This window comes from Gossypium hirsutum, chromosome D12 (genome assembly GCF_007990345.1).
Source record: "Gossypium hirsutum isolate 1008001.06 chromosome D12, Gossypium_hirsutum_v2.1, whole genome shotgun sequence".
Taxonomy (NCBI): domain Eukaryota; kingdom Viridiplantae; phylum Streptophyta; class Magnoliopsida; order Malvales; family Malvaceae; genus Gossypium; species Gossypium hirsutum.
This window is the reverse complement of record NC_053448.1, coordinates 54579329-54600430: the sequence shown is the minus strand read 5'-3', so window position 1 is coordinate 54600430 and position 21102 is coordinate 54579329. Positions and strand designations below refer to the sequence as shown.

General features: G+C 35.5%; 5 pseudogenes; 3 read left to right on the top strand and 2 right to left on the bottom strand.

Annotated features, from left to right (window-relative positions):
- The first annotated feature begins 1900 nt into the window (after nucleotides 1-1900).
- LOC107946603 (pyruvate dehydrogenase E1 component subunit alpha-3, chloroplastic-like) lies at nucleotides 1901-4486 on the top strand (annotated as a pseudogene).
- Nucleotides 4451-6048, top strand: LOC107944066 (pyruvate dehydrogenase E1 component subunit alpha-3, chloroplastic-like; annotated as a pseudogene).
- Nucleotides 6049-6131: 83 nt separating this feature from the next.
- LOC107946602 (pentatricopeptide repeat-containing protein At4g01400, mitochondrial-like) lies at nucleotides 6132-8545 on the bottom strand (annotated as a pseudogene).
- Nucleotides 8546-10621: 2076 nt separating this feature from the next.
- On the bottom strand, nucleotides 10622-12819 carry LOC121224276 (protein IQ-DOMAIN 1-like; annotated as a pseudogene).
- Nucleotides 12820-14248: 1429 nt separating this feature from the next.
- On the top strand, nucleotides 14249-16297 carry LOC121224275 (pyruvate dehydrogenase E1 component subunit alpha-3, chloroplastic-like; annotated as a pseudogene).
- The last annotated feature ends 4805 nt before the right edge of the window (nucleotides 16298-21102 follow it).

Sequence of the window (21102 nt, the reverse complement as noted above, 5' to 3'; positions counted from 1 at the left end):
AACAATATTAAGCCAATAATAAAGAAAAAATAATGTTTAAAAACATATGAATATAATAATAGATTTATCCAAAAACTTTGAACACAAAACAAAATATGAAGGAAACGTTTTTTGGAATTGAAAATAATAATCTACAAATTTTAAAGCCAAAGTTCCAAAACTTAAATAAAATTAGAATAATAATACAGAGAAAACAAAATTAAACAAATATCAAATAGATTTCAAAATATTGGTATAGAATGAAATTAAAATATAAAATATAAACTAAATAATAGATTTTTTATGTTTTTAAAATTATAATAATAATGAATTTTAAAAAAGCTACCAAAAGTTAAATATGAAAGTAATACTAAAAGAGATTGATAATATGTTGATGTAAAATTAATCATATTAAAAAAATGTTATTAAATAAGAAAACAGAAAAAGGAAACCAAAATTAAACTAAATCGAAACCAAATTCAATATTGTAGGACCAAATCAGTAATTAACAATGCCAATCACGTGAAACGGCACCGTTTAAAATTGGATCCAAATGAAAATAAAGTTAAATATACGGTACAAATTAAGAAAATGGTAAGAAAACTGAATCGAACACTCCGAAATGAAGAAGGGCTCATAGTGCAAATAAACCAAAATGTCAGAACGTGCGGATCCTCCCCGGGTCAAATCGGATCATCGGGTCACAGGGCTATACGACGTCGTTTTGAGGCCACTGAAACCGGCCACAAATGACGTCATTCTACAGGCGTATTAAAAGACAGAAAAAAAACTGTTAAACCATTCACTATTTCAGAAAAAAAAGGAAAAGATAAAAAAAAAAGATAAAAAAAACCCTAAGGGTTTCGTTCCCTTCCCAAGCGCCGCCCTTTACCTCAACTCCGATTACCAGAGGACGACGCGAGCTTCAACGGCGCCGACGACAAGGTAAGATTCCCTCCCTTCTTTATATTTTTCGCATATAAAAATCAGAACAGATCGAAGAAAACACAAGAAAATAAGAAAATAAAAAATTAAAAAATAAAACCAAGTCGAAAGATCACCTAAACAATGTATTCTTTTCTGTTTTTCAATTTTTTTGTGTTTTTTTGCATTGATTTCGTATCTCCTCTCTACAAATGCCGAAAAAACGGCTTTTTATCGCCAAAAATAAAAAAGAAAATTACAAAAGAAAGTCCCTTTCGCTTATTCTCTTTTTTTTTCTATTATTTCTTCCATTTTTTTCTCTGCTATTCTCCTCTTTCTCTGTCTAGTGCTGTTGTTCGTTTTACAGGTACAGAGGCTATACGAGCTGGGGACATGGCGCAGCGCGTGGAGGCGTGGTACGGTTGCTGCGGCGCTGGGAATTGTTTGGTGCTCTAGGGTTTCTGATGCCCCAAGTTTAGGCTAGTTTGGGCTTATAATTTGGGCCTGTAATGGGTTGGACAGTGGGGAGTTTAGGTTAAAACGAGTTGGGCCCCGTTAGGCCTTATGTATTTGGACATTTACTTATTAATATTTTTGGTTTGTATTATTTTATATTGGGTCGGGAAATATTAGGGTATTACACACTGTTTTGGGCCAAATCGGGGCATTAAATTGAACACAAAATAAAATTAACGGAGTACAAATTAAAAAACGAAACAGGACTTAATTGGAAACCGTTTAAAACGCAGAAGGACTAGGGGCAAAAATATCCCTTTAATCCAAAAACACGCGGATCCTAAGCGATTCGGGCTGGATTGGGTCGGTTCGCTCAAAACGACGTTGTTTTGGGCTATTGAAGTCAGCCCTAAAACGACATCATTTAATGGGCCTATTTAAACCAATTTTTTTCTAAAAAATATTTCAAGCCTCTTTCTAAAAAAAAAATCTAAACTCCCCTTTTTTATTTTTGAAAACATTCTCCCCTCCGGCCATCGGCTCCGTCGTGGACTGCCGCGGCCACTGACCGCTGCCGTTTCCAGTGTTCAAAAAAAATTTCAAAAAAAAACCTCTTTAATCATCTCGACCCCTTGATTCCAAATCTAGGGTCGCTTCTTAGAAAAAGTAGCCAAAAATGGCCAAAGGGAGAAGAGACCTTTCGGTTCCTGACGACAGAGAACAACCATGTAATTTTTTTTATATTTTTTTATGTATTTATATATATATCATGTACTAAAAAATTGAATGAAGAGAAGAAAACATTTGAAAATTTTGGCTGCTTTTTTTCTTTTTTATTTTCAAACCCCTAATTACAATCTATATTGTGACTTTTATAGCCAATTTACAAAAGTCGAATATGTTAAAAACGATTTCATTTTTGACTTTCTTTAAATGATTTCAATCTGATTTCATGATTTTTTCCATTTCCCAAGTCTCACTATTTTATGTTCTTACGAGATTAAGTCAAAATAACGAAATCGCTCCTAGTTTTTCCTTCTGATCTATTTTTAGGGTACCAAAATCCTTCCAACGCTCTCTGCCACCATTCCCACGCCCTTTCCGCCCCCATTGTTTCTTTCCTCTCTTTTATATTCTCCTACCCACTTTCTCTTCCTTCCTCACCTCCCATTTTCTCTCCTTTTCCTTCTTCCCTCCCCATTAGGAAGAAAATGGCTACAGCTTTCTCACCTTCCAAGTTCGCCGCCCAACCATCCCCTCTCAACACCACCTCTCAAAACAACCCTCTTACAATCCCCACTACCGCCTCACCCTTCCTCGGATCCACCCGCAAACTCATCCGCCTCAGTTCTTCTTCCAATTTGAATCTCCGCCGTGGATCTGAGACCGTGGTCAAGGAAAACAAATCCAAATCTACCCCCAACCTGGTAACAACCCCATTTTTACTTTCTTTATGTTAATCTGTTTCATACCAAATCTGTGGGTTTATTTATTTATTTTATGTTTAAATTTCTTTTCTTTTCTTTTTTTTTTTTAATTTTAGTTAATTACAAAAGAGGAAGGGTTGGAATTATACGAAGATATGGTATTAGGAAGAGCAGTAGGAACAGCGTTTGATAAGTGTGCTCAGATGTATTACGATAGGAAAATGTTTGGTCTCGTTGATCTTTACAATGGCCAAGAAGCTGTTTCAACTGGTTTCATTAAGCTCTTAAAGCAGCAAGATTCCATCGTCTATGCTTACCCTGATCACGTGCAGGCCTTAAGCAAAGGTGTCCCTGCACGTGCTATCCTGAGTGAGCTCTTGCGTAAGGCCACCGGCTGCTGCCGTGGCCAAGGTGGATCACTGAATATATTCTCGAGGGAGCACAATGTACTCGGCGGGCTCGATTTTATTTGGGAAGGGATCCCTATTGCCACCGGTGTGGCTTTTAGATCCAAGTATAAGAGGGAGGTTTTGAAAGAAGCGGATTGCGATCAAGTCACTTTGGCATTTTTCTGGCATGGCACTTGTGACAATGTACAGTTCTATGAGTGTTTGAATGTGGCAGCGTTGTGGAAATTGCCCATTGTGTTTGTTGTTGAGAACAGTGTGTGAGCTATGGGGATGTCTCATTTGAGGGAAACTTCTGTTCCTACGATTTATAAGACAGGACCAGTTTGCGGGATGCCAGGTGTTCATGTGGATGGGATGGATGTATTGAAAGTGAGGGAAGTGGCTAAGGAAGCAATTGGCAGAGCTAGGAGAGGAGAAGGTCCAACATTGGTAGAATGTGAGGCATATAGGTTTAAAGGACATTCATTGGCTGACCCTGATAAGGTTCTTGACCCTGGTAAGCCTTTCATCATCTTTGCTTATTTGTTATTGCTAGGGCTATTGTTACATTGATAAAACAAGAACAAGTTGCATCCATGTGTGTTGTGCTAGTCCTAAAATAGCCTTAAAGTTGAACTGATTAACTCTGTATGTACCATGGAAATATGTTTGTTATATTATGCTTGAAATTAAAGTGTGGGGACTGAAAGATAAAATGATTCAATTTCTTGGTTCTTGTTTGGAAGCTGGGAACGCTCGCTATGCTGCCAAAGATCCCATCACAGCACTGAAAAAATACCTCATTGACAACCGTCTGGCCAGTGAAGCAGACATGAAGGCTATAGATAAAAAGATAGATGAGGTGGTAGAGGAAGCTGTTGAGTTTGCAGACGAAAGCCCTGTTCCTTCTAAAAGCCAGCTGCTCAAAAATGTATTTGCAGATCCAAAAGGTTTTGGAATCGGACCTGATGGCCGATATAGATGTGAGGACCCAAAGTTCACTGAAGGCACTGCTCAGGTCTAAGCTTTCAAAATAGGAGGTTGATCAAAACTATTTTTGTCAACTTATTTATTATTTCATGGTCACATATGTTTAGTTTGTGGTAGCAGTCACGCGTTCACTTGATTTTAGTGTTTATTGCGTACCAAGTATTGTGTTCTTTAGGTTGCCTATCCATATGAAATTTTGGGTTCGTGACATACTTTCCATTTGTTATTTTGGATAAATTGCTTTGAATGGCAAACCACCAAGCTTGGTAGGCTCTATTTCCCGCCATGCTCATAGTTTGATGGTCTTCATATTTTTCATCATATTTTATGTTTAATTTTCTTTTATTTTTTTAAAATTTTAGTTAATTACAAAAGAGGAAGGGTTGGAATTATACGAATATATGGTATTAGGAAGAGCGTTTGAAGATTAGTGTGCTCAGATGTATTACTATAGGAAAATGTTTGGTTTCGTTTCTTCTTTACAATGGCCAAGAAGCTGTTTCAACTGGTTTCATTAAGCTCTTAAAGCAGCAAGATTCCATTGCCTGTACTTACCGTGATCACGTGCAGGCCTTAAGCGAAGGCATCCCTGCACGTGCTATCCTGAGTGAGCTCTTGGATAAGGCCACCAGCTGCTGCCGTGGCCAAGGTGGATCAATGCATATATTCTTGAGGGAGCACAATATGCTCGGCGGGTTCGCTTTTATTGGTGAAGGGATCCCTATTGGCACCGGTGCGGCTTTTACCTCTAAGTATAAGAGGGAGGTTTTGAAAGAAGCGGATTGTGATCATGTCACTTTGGCTTTTTTCGGGGATGGGACTTGTAACAATGGACAGTTCTATGAGTGTTTGAATATGGCAGCGTTGTGGAAATTTCCCTCGTGTTTGTTGTTGAGAACAATTTGTGGGCTATTCTGTTCCTCCGATTTATAAGAAAGGACCAGCTTTCGGGATGCTGGGTGTTCATGTGGATGGGATGGATGTATTGAAAGTGAGGGAAGTGGCTAAGGAAGCAATTGGCAGAGCTAGGAGAGGAGAAGGTCCAACATTGGTAGAATGTGAGACATATAGGTTTAGAGGACATTCATTGGCTGACCCTGATAAGCTTCGTCACCCTGGTAAGCCTTTCATCATCTTTGCTTATTTGTTATTGCTAGGGCTATTGTTACATTGATAAAACAAGAACAAGTTGCATCCATGTGTGTTGTGCTAGTCCTAAAAGTCTTAAAGTTGAACTGATTAACTCTGTATGTTCCATGGAAGTATGTTTGTTATATTATGCTTGAAATTAAAGTGTGGGGACTGAAATATAAAATGATTCAATTTCTTGGTTCTTGTTTGGAAGCTGAGAACGCTCACTATGCTGCCAGAGATCCCATCACAGCACTGAAAAAATACCTCATTGACAACTGTCTGGCCAGTGAAGCAGACTTGAAGGCTATAGATAAAAAGATGGATGAGGTGGTAGAGGAAGCCGTTGAGTTTGCAGACGAAAGCCCTGTTCCTTCTAAAAGCCAGCTGCTCAAAAATGTATTTGCAGATCCAAAAGGTTTTGGAATCGGACCTGATGTCCGATATAGATGTGAGGACCCAAAGTTCACTGAAGGCACTGCTCAGGTCTAAGCTTTCAAAATTGGAGGTTGATCAAAACTCTCTATGTCAACTTATTTATTATTTCATGGTCACATATGTTTAGTTTGTGGTAGCAATCACGCGTTCACTTGATTTTAGTGTTTATTGCGTACCAAGTATTGTGTTCCTTAGGTTGCCTATCCATATGAAATTTTGGGTTCGTGACATACTTTCCATTTGTTATTTTGGATAAATTGCTTTGAATGGCAAACCACAAAGCTTGGTAGGCTCTATTTCCTGCCATGCTCATAGTTTGATGGTCTTCATATTTTTCATCATATTTTTCTTGTATACAGTTTGCAAGTTGGGACCATTTTCAATTGCAACACCAGAATGAATTAGGCCCAATTTTCAATTGCAAATAGGTAATGATTTTACAAATAAAATTGCTCGAAGAAACGTTTTGCAACTGCCACCAACCACCTTGATACCCGGTAAAAAGGCCGGTGGACCATGGAAACACATCTTCAAGACTGTAATAAAGTGAACCTTTATTGAATCAAACAGCTTACAGCCATTGAAGCTTTTCTTTATGATGGCTTTTGTGTGGATCCAAATATCAGAAAGCAGATGGCATCTCTGCATCAGCAGCATCCCTTTAAAGGGTGGCGAGGCAAACACCCAATCATTCAAATTACCTGCAATCACCCTATACCAATATCAAGCCACCAGAAGCAATAAAATGTCTTCATAATTGGTGAAAGTACATGTCAAGTCTCTCTATTATAGGATTTGGATCAAATGAGTCCTGTATTATTAAATGTATTAATCTAATCCCTTGAATATTAAAGAGAATAAAATAAAGTTAAAGTGCAACAAAATTAACATTTAATATTTAAAAAATTTCAACCCTTACTAATACAAGGACTAAATGACATTTTTTAAATGGCATTTGTTAATTCTTTCGAAATTTGGTCTTATTTGATTCTTTTTAATAATATAAGAACTAATTTGATTGATTTAATAGTAGAGGAACTAATTTGATCTGATATAAAGAAAACTGCCAGGTACATTCAACCTTTATAATTGCTATATCCAATGTTTTTGAATTGCTTCAACAAGTTTGCTCAAAATACTAACCAAAAATATAACTAGGTGCTTATGTTCCCGTCCTTTGAAACAAATCATCCTAACAAGAGCTCAATCTTACTTAAACCTTGTGCTAAGAAAATGCTGAAAAACAGGCAGACTCATACCTGGATTAACACCATTCAACAATCCTGGACACCAGGGAACATATATAGCCAATTAAATCTGCATTATCTGTAGTAATATACAACGTCACTTTGATCTATTTCTTATTTTGCTAATCAAGCAATCCTCCAATCCAATGCCTGCCTCTACTGTTCTTGTGTCTCTTAATTTCTATCTTCATAACCTCTTCTAAAATCTCCTCCATTTTCTCTGTTTCATAATCTTCACAGATTGTAGGAACTATCGTTCCCCAAGTATCTGTATGCGGTACTTCCCGGTACTCAAGCATTTCCCCTAGCACTTCAGTAGCTGCATCAATCTTACCAACACTGCAAAACCCTTTGATTAAAGCATGAGAAACCGAAAAATGTGACGAAAACCCTTTTGACAACATTTCCTCCATATGCTTTTTAGCCTCATCAAACATCCCTTGATCACATAACCATCCAACCAAAGTCCTATAAGAAACCAAATTAGGCAAACACCCATTTGAAGGCATATCCTCAAGAACCTTAACAGCACCCATAGCTCTTCCTTCTCTGCAAAAACCCAATATAACAGTATTATAATGCACAATATCAGGGTTACACCCTTTAACTTTCATTCTACAAAGAAGCTTATAAGCTTCTCTAAGCTTCTTCTTCCTACACAAACTATTCAACAAAGTACTATAACTCAATGAATCCGGTACGAATCCTTTATTCAACCTATCTTCTAACAAATCTACAGCTCTATTCACTTGACTCTTCCTGCATAGCCCTTGCATTAATATCCCATAAGACTCGATATCAGGCATAACGTCTCTCTCAAGCATTTTGTTGAACAGTTTGTACGCAATACTCAAATCCCCGTTCAAACAAAACGCACCCATCAAAATGTTGTAAGATTTGGTATTGGGGAAAACACCGTATTTATGGGCAGTCTTGAAAAGGTCGAAAGCAGGCATGATGAAGTTACGATGAGAAACAAGCAGCTCGAGGATACGATTTAAGTGTCTGGGTAAAGGCTTAACGTTGAATTCAAGCATTTTGTAGAACACACTGAGAGCTTTCTCGGGTAAATCAGCTTCGGCGTAGATTTTGATGAGGTAAGAAAAGAGAGTCGGGGTTACCCGATATTGATCGGATTTGAGACAAACGAGAAGGTCGTCGACAAGAGAGAAGTGCTTGGAACGGCCGAGTTTGAGAATGAGGACGAGGAAGGAAGAGTAAGAGTGACGAAAACCAGGTTGGGTGATGGCGACATCGAAGATTTCTTCAGCGAGGAGAGGGTCGGACCAGGCGGATATCAGTTTCAGGACTCGCGTAGGGGAAGCTATTGGCGACAGCGACGGTTGCCGTTGATTGGGCGGTGGATTCGGAGATGAGGAATAGAACAAGAGAAATGAAGGGTTTATGGGGGAGATGAGTGAACAGGGAACAGTTGTTACAGTTTTGGAGAAACGTAAGAAACATTGAAGCATTGTTTCGTTGTTTGGTTTTTGTCAGCGAGACCATTGATACCAGCTCAATACATACACTTAACATAAGATTCCTGTACCTCTACTCTTAATAGATTTGAAATTCAATTTTATATTTTAATTCAATCATCGATTCAAGGTTTATTTTTCCGAATTAATATTAAAAAAATTAATTACTGAAATAATATGATTTTTTTACTTAAATAATATAAACTGTGCATAGAAACCCCAAATTGATATGATGGTTAACAATTTAAAGTAGTAATAGTTGCAATAACTGCATCACAAACAGATATGGGAAATCCTCAAAATTCCAAATTCGACAATCGACATGCTGATTTGGGATTCATATGGCTAGCAATTCGGTGCAGATGTAGAAAAGAATCTTTGTTGCCTAAGAAGGCCAAATCGACAGTCGACATGCCAATTTGGGATTTTGAGACAGTAAAGATTCTTTACTCCCCTACCATCCAACATGACTAAAGGTCTAAAATCTTGAATCTACCACAAGCAGAGATGTTTAAAAACCCCAATTCTTTGGGAAGTCAATGTTTGTTAAGCTTTGAAGTGAAAAAAAAATGTTAGTTAAAAAAAGAAAAAAGTCTATTTGTTCAGAGAGTTAAAAAAAAAAACTATTTGTTAATAGTGTTAGCAAATTTGTTTAAAGATAGTTTTGCGAGGAGGATTAATATTTTGAGGTGCTGAAAACCAACCAACAACATTTGGTAATAATAAAATTTTATGTAATGACCCAAAATTCACGGGCATCGAAAAAGTATAATATCAGACCTTCTTCTTAGAAAATTGAACTTATAGATAATTATTAGAAATAACTATGAGTTTAGTAGTGCATTTAATTAAGTTTTAATTAGGTGAATTTAGCTTAATTTAATATAATTAGTAAAAAAGACTAAATTGAATAAAGGGTAAAAGTTTAATTATAGATTAAAAAGAAAATATAAAAGATCAAAATGGCAATTAAACTAATTCACAAGTATGAGGCGGCATAAGTTGGGTAAGTGAAGATTTTTATGTGATATTTTTATTAAAATTTCATTAATAAGGTTTAATATTAAATCATAAATCATATTTATTAGTATTATATTATAAAATAAGTTAAACAAAGACAAATGTATGGTAGTGATTTAATACAAATGTATTGATAGAAATATATATACATTTGCAATAATTATATTAAATTATTAGATAGATATTTATTAAATAAATAATTAAAATTTAATTATTATTAATTTAATAATCAGACTAACTGGATCAGAAATTGATGGTCTAACCTATTTAATTACAAATACAATTATTAAAATATTAAATATAACACATAAATTTTGATGTGGTATAATTTCATAATATAACACTATCAAATTTTTAATTTTTTAAATTTAAAATTATAATAAACTTAATTGCCAAATTGAAATTCAAGGAATAAAACGAAAAATATTAATTTTTGTTCACATGTAGAAAGAGAGCTACAACTCCCAAGTTACAAAGGCATCTACAGATCAGAAACCCAAGACCATATGAAAGACCTGCAAAAGATAAAAGACCGGCAATAGGTGCAATCATATCATATCATATAAAACATCCCCAAAGAAGCACAAGTATCTTTTTATCTCACAACCCGAAACCCCATCGAAAATCATTTCCCCTTCATTATTGTTATTCTGAATTTCTGTGAAAGATAAGACTGGCAGTGACCAATGAGGGTCAATGGCATAAAAAAAAAAAAGAAAAAACATACCACATGCCCTGTTTCAGTTTCCTCTTCATTATTGAGATCATGTTCAGCCTACCCCCTCTTTTAATGGACATGATAAAAGATTATAAAAAGTAGCTATCATCTTAGCCCACCAACAGCATCTCTACTGGCTCCTGCCCTATCTCTAACATCTATCATTGTTTATAAAGCAATGGTGTCACCTGAATAAGACTAATTTCAAACAGTAAAACAGATGAAAACGATAAAATTATCCTTATTTTGAATCCAAATAAAGATGGGAAATTTTGAGCAATATCTTCACGGGGGTGGAAACTTACCAAACTTGAATACCATACATGGAAAAGATGATAAGCTTTAATATATTAAAAAGTTATGACAAAACAGAATTACAGAGTTACTTTATAGTATTAGACACTCAATTTGGTTATGAATCTCATGAAAGATCCCAGTGAGGAAGGGTTCATCGCAGCTGCCTCACTTATAAAGCTTGAATTTCAACCAAGAATTGGTAAAATCAACAATGGAAACACACTATAAAACTAGTAAAAACCAACAGCTACATTGATGGGATCACCTCAACCACCTTCGTAGATCACTAGTTGAAGATGGTGACATTTCACCACCAAGGCTCTCAGTACAACAAGATGAATAGTTAGACTGTCGTTCCAATCCGAATTGCGATCTGCTTACACTTTTAAAACTCGGGCTCCTCAAGCTATGACCATAACCTCTGTACCCCATCCCGATACCATATGGTTTCGGGACGGGAAACGATAGCCTTTTCCTTGCTTAACCGATTCGGTCCCTCTCTGGTGTCGATGGCCTGTGTCTTGGTGCACTTTGAGACCTAATCCTAGCCTTTGCAGACTCTGTTGCTGCCATGTAATTAGGCAATGTAGTAGCATTGTTTATACTAGTACTAGCTTGAGTACTAACCCTGTCTGTGTAATAATAATTGGACCTTAAACTTGGTTTTTGTGATGATGAAAACGAGGTTCGGTCTTCCCTAATACAATAAGGGCTCGCAGACCGTACTTGAACCGGACGTGTTTTCGATGGAGAGGGTGTAATTGGAGAAGGGTGGAAAGGTTGTGCATTGTGTTGAGCTGAACTGTAGAAAAAAAAAAAGAGATTTCGCTTAGTATAGACAGTGGAAATGGAGAAGACCATGCATCAATGAATCTAACAATCCACTGACTTAAATGAAACTTCGTAGAATGTAGTGACCATTTTATAACTTTTTAAAATTGAGAGACCAAAACATAAAGTTAATAATAATTTAGTAACCTTAGCTATATTTAATCTGAAACTTCATGTTACCCACAAATTCATGAGTTGAATTAAGCTTGTGCAGTATAATTTAGTTGGAGTATCACTTTCCATGATATTTCTTTGTTATTAAAAGATATTACCTCACATGAAAGAAATTGTGTCCCATGTGAAAGTCCATGAAAATGAGATCTCAGTAGCCGAATGCTGCCTCGCGTAAGGCATCAGCCTTCTGCTCCGGCCATTCGAAATGTTTTAGCACGGCTCTTTCGTCGACCTAAATAAACAATTAAAGTTGAAACGAAAACCGAAAACCAGAAGCGTCTTAGTAATGAAAAAACGAAAGGTTACCAAGTAGGAGAGCTCATCGTCTAGCCATTTAACAAAAGGGACAACATCTTCGATATCGGTAAACGAAACATTCTCAACTTCTTTTATCAAAAACCTTATGAAATCTCCTTGTGTTTCTACATCTGTTTTTATCTGCAAAATAATCACAAAAGCCGATTCAATAACCCAACCCACCGACTTAATGGAACCAAACCCTATGGAGAGGTGAACTAGGCCTTTGGTGATAATGGTTTGAATTTGTTCTTCTATAATTTGGTGCTACATATGAATAAGGCTGTGAAGTGTCCATTTCAACAGTTTTGACATTATCTCTTTGATCCATTGAAGCTCTTCCTCTGTTATCCCATGGTTTAGCAGGCATCCAACGATCAAGCCACTCATCTTGTCCCCCATTGACGGACTCCTTCGAGCTCTCCTCATCTATTTTACGGTCAAATTGGTTTATATGAATCATTACAATATGATACAACAAGACATGGTTAAAGACCGAACATGAACCTGTTGTGACAGTGCTTGTGACAAGCTCTTTTCACGTTTCAAAGCAGCTTCTTTCCTATGTTGTAACATAGCTTTCACTTCTTCAACTGTGTGTGGCCTTTCGTCCCAATCATCTGCTATGCTACTTCCTTCTCTCGACTAGAGCACACACAGACATACAGACAAGGCAAATAAGAAACTGAATCTTTAAACCACACATAAAGTCATAAACAAAAGGCTTAAAACACTTACTAATGATCTTCTATCCGATATATTTAGAAGATACCGTGATTCCCATACACTATTGGTGTCGCTAAATGCTGATTTCCGGCTGCAACCATCGTGCGAGAGCCTCATTCTTTGGTCTAAAACACGAGACTGAACTTTAACCAGTGCTTGCATGCAACGAAGCGTCATCTTGGCTTGCTTTCTCACGGTGTGACCTCTCACTAAAGCTTGTAACTTCACTAGCCCTTTTAACGCACGTAGAGCTCTCCTGGCCTTCATTATCACTGTGAAACCCTTTTTTTTGAAAACGGAAAATGACGTGTGATTGGATCGGCTCGTAATTTGATCATTTTAATAAAAAGTTTTATTTACTAAAATAATGATTTCCGGTCTACAAAATTCAGGAAAACGGGTTCGAGAGTTGGTTACGCTCTAGCAAGGGTTAGTACTCTTGTAACGCCTAAAATTGGTACCTAGTTGATTACTCGATGTCTTAGTATCGAAAATTGAAAAATAGGAGACTTTAAAATACGATTTTTTGTTAAAATAGTTAACTAAATCAATTTTTAAGAAAAAAAGGGTTTATTTCAAGTTAATCGAGAAGAAGGGATTATGTCCTGTAGGTTAGGACATAATACCTTGGATCCCGAAAACGAGAAAAAATGCTAAAAAATTTATTTATTTTGAAAGATATTCGGTTATCTCAGTTTTAGAAAGAAATCATATTCCGTAAATTAGAACACGATCTTTCTAATTCCAATATAATAAAAATTAATCTCGTTTAAAAATATCTTTTTTTATGCATCGTGCGAAAACAAATATAACATTTGAAATATCGTGTATTTAATTTATTCGGGTATGGTATAAAAAAAGGGCTAAAAAGTTAAAAAAATATCATGCTTAGCGAATAATGATAATGCAACATAAATTCATAGTAATAATGGCATAATATATTTAATAAAATATAAAAGATATAATAGTAATAATAAATCATGGTACTATTATGCATAATAGAATAATAATAATGAAAATGATAATATAAATAACATTAATAATAATGAATAATATAAAATTTTGAAACTATATAAAAAATATAAATAAATAATGAAATAATGAAATAACAATAATAAGGGAAAAATAAAGAAAATAAAACAAGCCAATTATAAATAATAATAATAAGTAAACAAACAAATAAAAACTAATAAAAGTTTAATTAAAAATTGAAATTAAGCAAACAAACAAATAAATAAAGCAATATTAAATAAAACAGTTTAATAATAATAATAATAATAATAATAATAATAATAATTGAAGTTAAATAGATTAATGATTGAATTGAAGTCGAAATGAAGTTAGGGATACAAACTGTAAATAATAATAAAAATAAAATAAAAATAAGGATCAAAATAAATTGAACGAAAATAACCAGGGATCAAAATAGATATAATTCCAAATACCCTGAACGCACCGTTTTTGAGCAAATCTGGGGACTAAACTGAAAAAAAATAAAATTAATAAGGTACAAATTAAAAAACGAAATAGGACTTAATTGGAAACCGTTAAAAATAGGAAGGACTATGAACGAAACTAGACCCTTCATCCAAAAACACATGGATCCTAGGCGGTTCAGACCGGATTGGGTCGGTTGGAAAAAACGACGTCGTTTTGGGGCTATTTAAACCATTTAAAAAAAAACCAAATTTTCCATTTCCCAAGTCTCACTATTTTATGTTCTTTTTGGTGGAAATTACTCAAAATAAGGAAAACACTCCTAGTTGGAAACGTTTTCCCTACCAAAATCCTTCCAACCTCTCTGCGACCATTCTCAATCCCTTTCCGCCCCCATTGTTTCTTTACTCTCTTTTATATTCTCCTCCCCACTTTCTCTTCGTTCTTCACCTCCCATTTTCTCTCCTTTTCCTTCTTCCCTCCCCACTAGTAAGAAAATGGCTACAGCTTTCTCACCTTCCAAGTTTGCCGCCCAACCATTCCCTCTCAACACCACTTCTCAAAACAACCCTCTTACAATCCCCACTACCGCCTCAGCCTTCCTCGGATCCACCCGCAAACCCATCCTCCTCAGTTCTTCTTCCAATTTGAATCTCCGCCGTGGATCCTTGACCGTCGTCAAGGTAAACAAATCCAAATCTACCCCCAATCTAGTAACAACCCCATTTTTACTTTCTTTATGTTAATCTGTTTCATACCAAATCTGTGGATTTATTTATTTATTTTTTTATTTTATGTTTAAATTTCTTTTCTGTTTTTAAAATTTTAGTTAATTACAAAAGAGGAAGGGTTGGAATTATACGAAGATATGGTATTAGGAAGAGCGTTTGAAGATAAGTGTGCTCAGATGTATTACGATAGTAAAATGTTTGGTTTCGTTCATCTTTACAATGGCCAAGAAACTGTTTCAACTGGTTTCATTAAGCTCTTAAAGCAGCAAGATTCCATCGCCTGTACTTACCGTGATCACGTGCAGGCCTTAAGCAAAGGCATCCCTGCACGTGCTATCCTGAGTGAGCTCTTGGGTAAGGCCACCGGCTGCTGCCGTGGCCAAGGTGGATCAATGCATATATTCTCGAGGGAGCACAATATGCTCGGCGGGTTCGCTTTTATTGGTGAAGGAATCCCTATTGGCACCGGTGCGGCTTTTACCTCTAAGTATAAGAGGGAGGTTTTGAAAGAAGCGGATTGCGATCACGTCACTTTGGCATTTTTCGGGGATGGGGCTTGTAACAATGGACAGTTCTATGAGTGTTTGAATATGGCAGCGTTGTGGAAATTGCCCATCGTGTTTGTTGTTGAGAACAATTTGTGGGCTATTGGGATGTCTCATTTGAGGGCTACTTCTGTTCCTCCAATTTATAAGAAAGGACCAGCTTTCAGGATGCCGGGTGTTCATGTGGATGGGATGGATGTATTGAAAGTGAGGGAAGTGGCTAAGGAAGCAATTGGCAGAGCTAGGAGAGGAGAAGGTCCAACATTGGTATAATGTGAAACATATAGGTTTAGAGGACACTCATTGGCTGACCCTGATAAGCTTCGTGACCCTGGTAAGCCTCTCATCATCTTTGCTTATTTGTTATTGCTAGGGCTATTGTTACATTGATAAAACAAGAACAAGTTGCATCCATGTGTGTTGTGCTAGTCCTAAAATAGTCTTAAAGTTGAACTGATTAACTCTGTATGTTCCATGGAAATATGTTTGTTATATTATGCTTGAAATTAAAGTGTGGGGACTGAAAGATAAAATGATTCAATTTCTTGATTCTTGTTTGGCAGCTGAGAAAGCTCACTATGCTGCCAGAGATCCCATCACAGCACTGAAAAAATACCTTATTGACAACAGTCTGGCCAGTGAAGCAGACTTGAAGGCTATATAGATAAAAAGATAGATGAGGTGATAGAGGAAGCCGTTGAGTTTGCAGACGAAAGCCCTGTTCCTTCTAAAAGCCAGCTGCTCGAAAATGTATTTGCAGACCCAAAAGGTTTTGGAATCGGACCTGATGGCCGATATAGATGTGAGGACCCAAAGTTCACTGAAGGCACTGCTCAGGTCTAAGCTTTCAAAATAGGAGGTTGATCAAAACTATTTATGTCAACTTATTTATTATTTCATGGTCACATATGTTTAGGTTGCCTATCCATATGAAATTTTGGGTTCGTGACATACTTTCCATTTGTTCTTTTGGATAAATTGCTTTGAATGGCAAACCACAAAGCTTGGTAGGCTCTATTTCCTGCCATGCTCATAGTTTGATGGTCTTCATATTTTTCATCATATTTTTCTTGTATACAGTTTGCAAGTTGGGACCATTTTCAATTGCAACACCAGAATGAATTATTTATTTACTTATAAATATAATTATGTTAAATTATAATAATTATATTATATTATTTATGAAATAAAAATTTATAACTAATTTATTTATTTATATTAATTAAACAAAACAAAAATCTAAGATTTTTGTTTTGTTTGCCGCCTCAACTTTTGCTAAATGGCTTCTTTGCCATTTTGGTCTTTTTTATTTTCTTTTAATCTGCAATTCAACTTTTACCCTTTATTCACTTTAGTCCTTTTTCCTAATTAATCTTAATTAATCTAAATTCACCTAATTAGAACCTAATTAGGCACACCACTAGTCTCATAAATATTTTTAATAATTATTTACGAACCCATTTCACTAAGACAGAGGCTCGATATTACGCTTTTTCGATGCCCGTGAATTTTGGGTCATTACATCGACTCTGCCGATGAGACACTGGGTGTCAACTTTGCTTCGAACTATCTGATGAGGCACTGGGTGCCAATCTGGTGTGTTTGGTTGGATCTGCGTATTCGCCAAAGTCCGAGTCTGTTAATAGGGGTAATTAAATGAAAAGTTAAATCGAACGAAATGAATCAGTTGAGCCATTAAAAAGAAACGTGATTGTGGAATATAATTAAAAAATGTGAATTGAATATGAAAATGTGAATAGAAAGCATGAACTAAATGTTCATGAGTTAAATAATGACTCAATGTGATAGTATATGATGTTAACTAATGAAAAGCCAAATTGAATTGTAAATATTGAGAAATGAAAGTTATATATGAATTAGTTTGGTAAATTTTAAAGTTAAATGATTTAATTTACTTGGTTATTATATTATAATTTGAATTATAGTAATACCACTGAGTATGAAATACTCAGCGTACGGTTGTTTCCGTGCGCAGGTCAGTAGAAATTAAGGTCCCGGTTCAGCATCTAGAGCGATCCCGAATTCAGTACAAAATTTGGTGATGTAATCTTTCTTTTGATAAAGTGGCATGTACTTAGGTGTTATATTGGTCACTTGAAAATGTCTTATGCTTTTGGTTGAAAATGATACTAAAATGATATTTTGATACTTGGTGTAATGAAATGGAAATAGAATTATCATAACATATTTGGTATATTTGGCAACAAGTTGAAATAGAATAAATGAAGTTTATTAAGTTAAACAATATATGTGAATATTTATTTAGTAAAGTACTAAGTTGATGTTTAAGATATGTTTAGGTGTATTTGAATATGAAATTGTATGGATTGTGATATTGGTTTTGAATTGGTTGCGGTTTGAAATTGTAGGGAAGGTTAAATATTTATAAAATGGGTTATATTGAGTTTTTTAAAATAATAATAATAATAATGAAGTCAATTAGTAAAACAAATATTTATATGAATTTATGATTATATTATAATATGTTTGTTATTTATTTAAGAATTACTTGTAAATTGTCTGATATGTCTGGTAATGCCTCTTAACCTTGTTTCGGCGATGGTTTAGGGTTAGGGGGTGTTACATTTTAATTATGCATGTTAAGTAATTTTTTGTGTGTCTCATTAAAAGAAACATTCGGGTATTTATACAGTTATCACTGTTCATGATTTGAGTCTATTGTTCATGACTTAACCCCACTATTCATAGGACTCACACTCTAAGCAAGCCTCGAGCATGTTGGACATGTGTATCATTTTAAGTTACACGCTAGAGTCCGCGGTTCCCTCCGTACGAACCCTTGGGTGTATGCGAGCTAGGACCGCGAACTCCCTTCGACTCTTATAAGCTAATACCGCAAGCTCCCTTAAACTCCCACGAGTCGATATCGCAAGCTCCCCTAACTATTTTCTCATTGTACGTCTCGTGTTCATCCATCTGGTTGGGTCTGGCCAGGTCGCGGATTGGCGAGCCAAAGCTTATCTGGGTCTCAGGTCGGTGACTATTACTGTATGACAATCTAGTCCCTCCTAGTGGGCCTAAGGAGGGTTATAAAGTGGCGCTCCTTAGGGACATCACTTCGTGTTTATTAAAGCCTGTAGAATACGCAACGTCTATTGTGACCTTATGTCAGCTTCGCCATGTGTAGGGACAGATCGTGCTCGCGTGTATCTAACTGTTGGTGTCCTTTGTTTATTTGAATCGTCAGAACGTGGAGGGAAGAGACTTCTTTAAAATGGGGTTTTTTGAAACCCTAAAACTCACGCTCTTAAATTTTTTGTAACCGGAATCAGTCGAAGCTTTTCTTTAAGGTAAATCCCAGTTTCTTCTCGTTTTAGGTTTTAAATTTCCTCTATTATTTTTTCTTCTTTCTGCATCGAAAACATATCGAGAATGAGAGGAATTTATAGTCAATTAGTTTTGTGTTGTCCACCACGGGAGTGTGCTTCCAAAACCCTTGTCAAAGCAAACTTTTTCCTATACACTACAAAATACGAAGATATGCATTGGGCTTTACATGCGCGAGGAATCGAGATTCCCAATTTCGCCTACAAACTCTCTATTCTTAAGGGTTTGCATAGGCTCAGTGACATCAGCGATGTTAGTTTCTTGTTCCCCCTCCACGCCTTGAAGCTGGGTTTCACTTGCCTTTGAACCTGTTCTTCTGTCATCTTATTGATGATTACTAGATTGCCCCTGGTCAACTCTGTGGATTTTGTGGTGGATCGCGATGGCTTACTTTATTGACTATTGTCGTTGTAATGAAGTATCACAGCTCGCAGTTTTCCAGAACTTGTATCTATTAAAGGCCTAGAACCGAGCAAATTCAGTGGGTTTTCATTACTTCTCTCATCGTGGAAAAGGTCTAACCATAATTGCAAATCGATGTCCCAACCTTTGGTTGAACTAGAGGAAGTATATCAGTGTGAAATGCAAGCTCACAAATGGGTTTGGCTTTTCTACAAAATGATCCGCGTTGAGTGGGGATATGTGCTCCTTCCAACGAACTATTAGGACAGATGGAGGTGAGGCCTAGTTGAGAAGGCTCCATGTTGGCAGTTCCTTGGTTATTGAAGATGTCATAACTGTGAGAAACGTTTAATTATAATGTTTGGAGGGCTATAGCCCCAATGGATATAAATGAGGTGATAGTAGAGAAGTTGTTGAGGCATTAGGTGCGGTCTCTGAAGGCCGATCATGGCCACACGTGCTTTATGGTGGCGACAACCATTTAGGCCAAATTTATAAAGAAATATATTCAATTTTCATATTCAACAGATTCATAATGATTAATTAACTTTTAATTTCGAACTTTAATTATTTATAATTAATTAAATAATAATTTAAAAATCTTAAATTAATTCTCAAGACATATCTATACTTAGTGAGAAAACACATCCATTTGTGAATGCAACCCATTTCTCTAACTTCATCATTTTCATACATTTCTATTCATTTGGTTTTACATGCAATTCAATTCTGGTTTCAATAAACTACTGGAATGACCGATTTAGCATATATAATTAGGATTCAAATAATTTATAATTAAGTTTCAATTTTTTACCTATTAATTATAAACTTATTTAGTCACAAAGTCATTCCACTATAGAATTTTGATTGAACTCTCCTTAATTACATATCATTATGAAACTTACTTAATAAGTGCTCGTCTAATGACCTTGTCATAATTGTGTTACCCTCATAGGATATCTTTAAACTCTTTTAAATAACTTGGTTCTCCCAATATGATCCTATTTTATCTTATGGTAATCATTACATCTTTTTTCATGAAAAGTCAATTACTATCAAATAATAATCAAGTTATTTATCACAAAGACAAACTAATCGTGACCACATTTACTTTTCATCTATCATGTAATGTCGATGAGGGGATATTATTTACCTATTAGTTGGATTATGAATTTCATTGTTGTAAATTATGCTACGTATTGTAAAAGTCGTATACCAACAACACCAATTTTCAGTTTCTTATTTATTTGAACTCGGGCTTTTACTTACATCAAAATATACAAGTCACGCGTACATAGTCCATCATCCACTCAAGATTAAGATATACCACACTATGAACGTTACAAGTGAATAAATTCATAAACAGATTTATGATCTATTTACTTGAGTTATATCCAATGTACTGTCAATCCAGTCAGTCATATCTATATCTCTATCTTTTGGGAGTCATCCGCTTTGATGCTTAAGACAAAACATCATCCAATTGGAGTTGATAGACTGCATATTAGCCTTTCAATCAGTTTGCTCATTTTCAATTAAACGAAGGACATGTTTAAATTTACCTACTAATACAAGTTGTCTTTCCATATTATGATCCGACCACATAATATCGCTTAGTATGAGTTAAACGTTAGATAACTAGTGAGTCAATATGCTCTCATTTGCTTTGCTTGCAAAAAAATGAGGATAATATACAAAGCGTATTAATGTAATTAATGAATATTTTATCAAATTATTTTTGTTTGAAAAATATAAATATTCAAAAAAATATACTATACTTAATGCACTAGATTCAACATTTTTAAGTTTGAAAAACAGGGATCGACTTTTAAAATAAAAACGGGAGTCGCCACCGATCTTTTATTGTGGTGTGATCGGATCACCTTGAAAATAATTTTAGGTTTGCGAATTTTGAGAAAATAGGTTCAGGAGTCGATTACGCACAAGGAAATGTTAGCACCCTCGTAACGCCCAAAATTGGTACCGAATTGATTGTTTAATGCATTAATGTTGAAATTTTGAAAAGATTTAAAATACGTTCCTTTGAAAAGGAGACCTGAATGAAACAAATTGGATGATGAGGCTCTTTTCTTTCA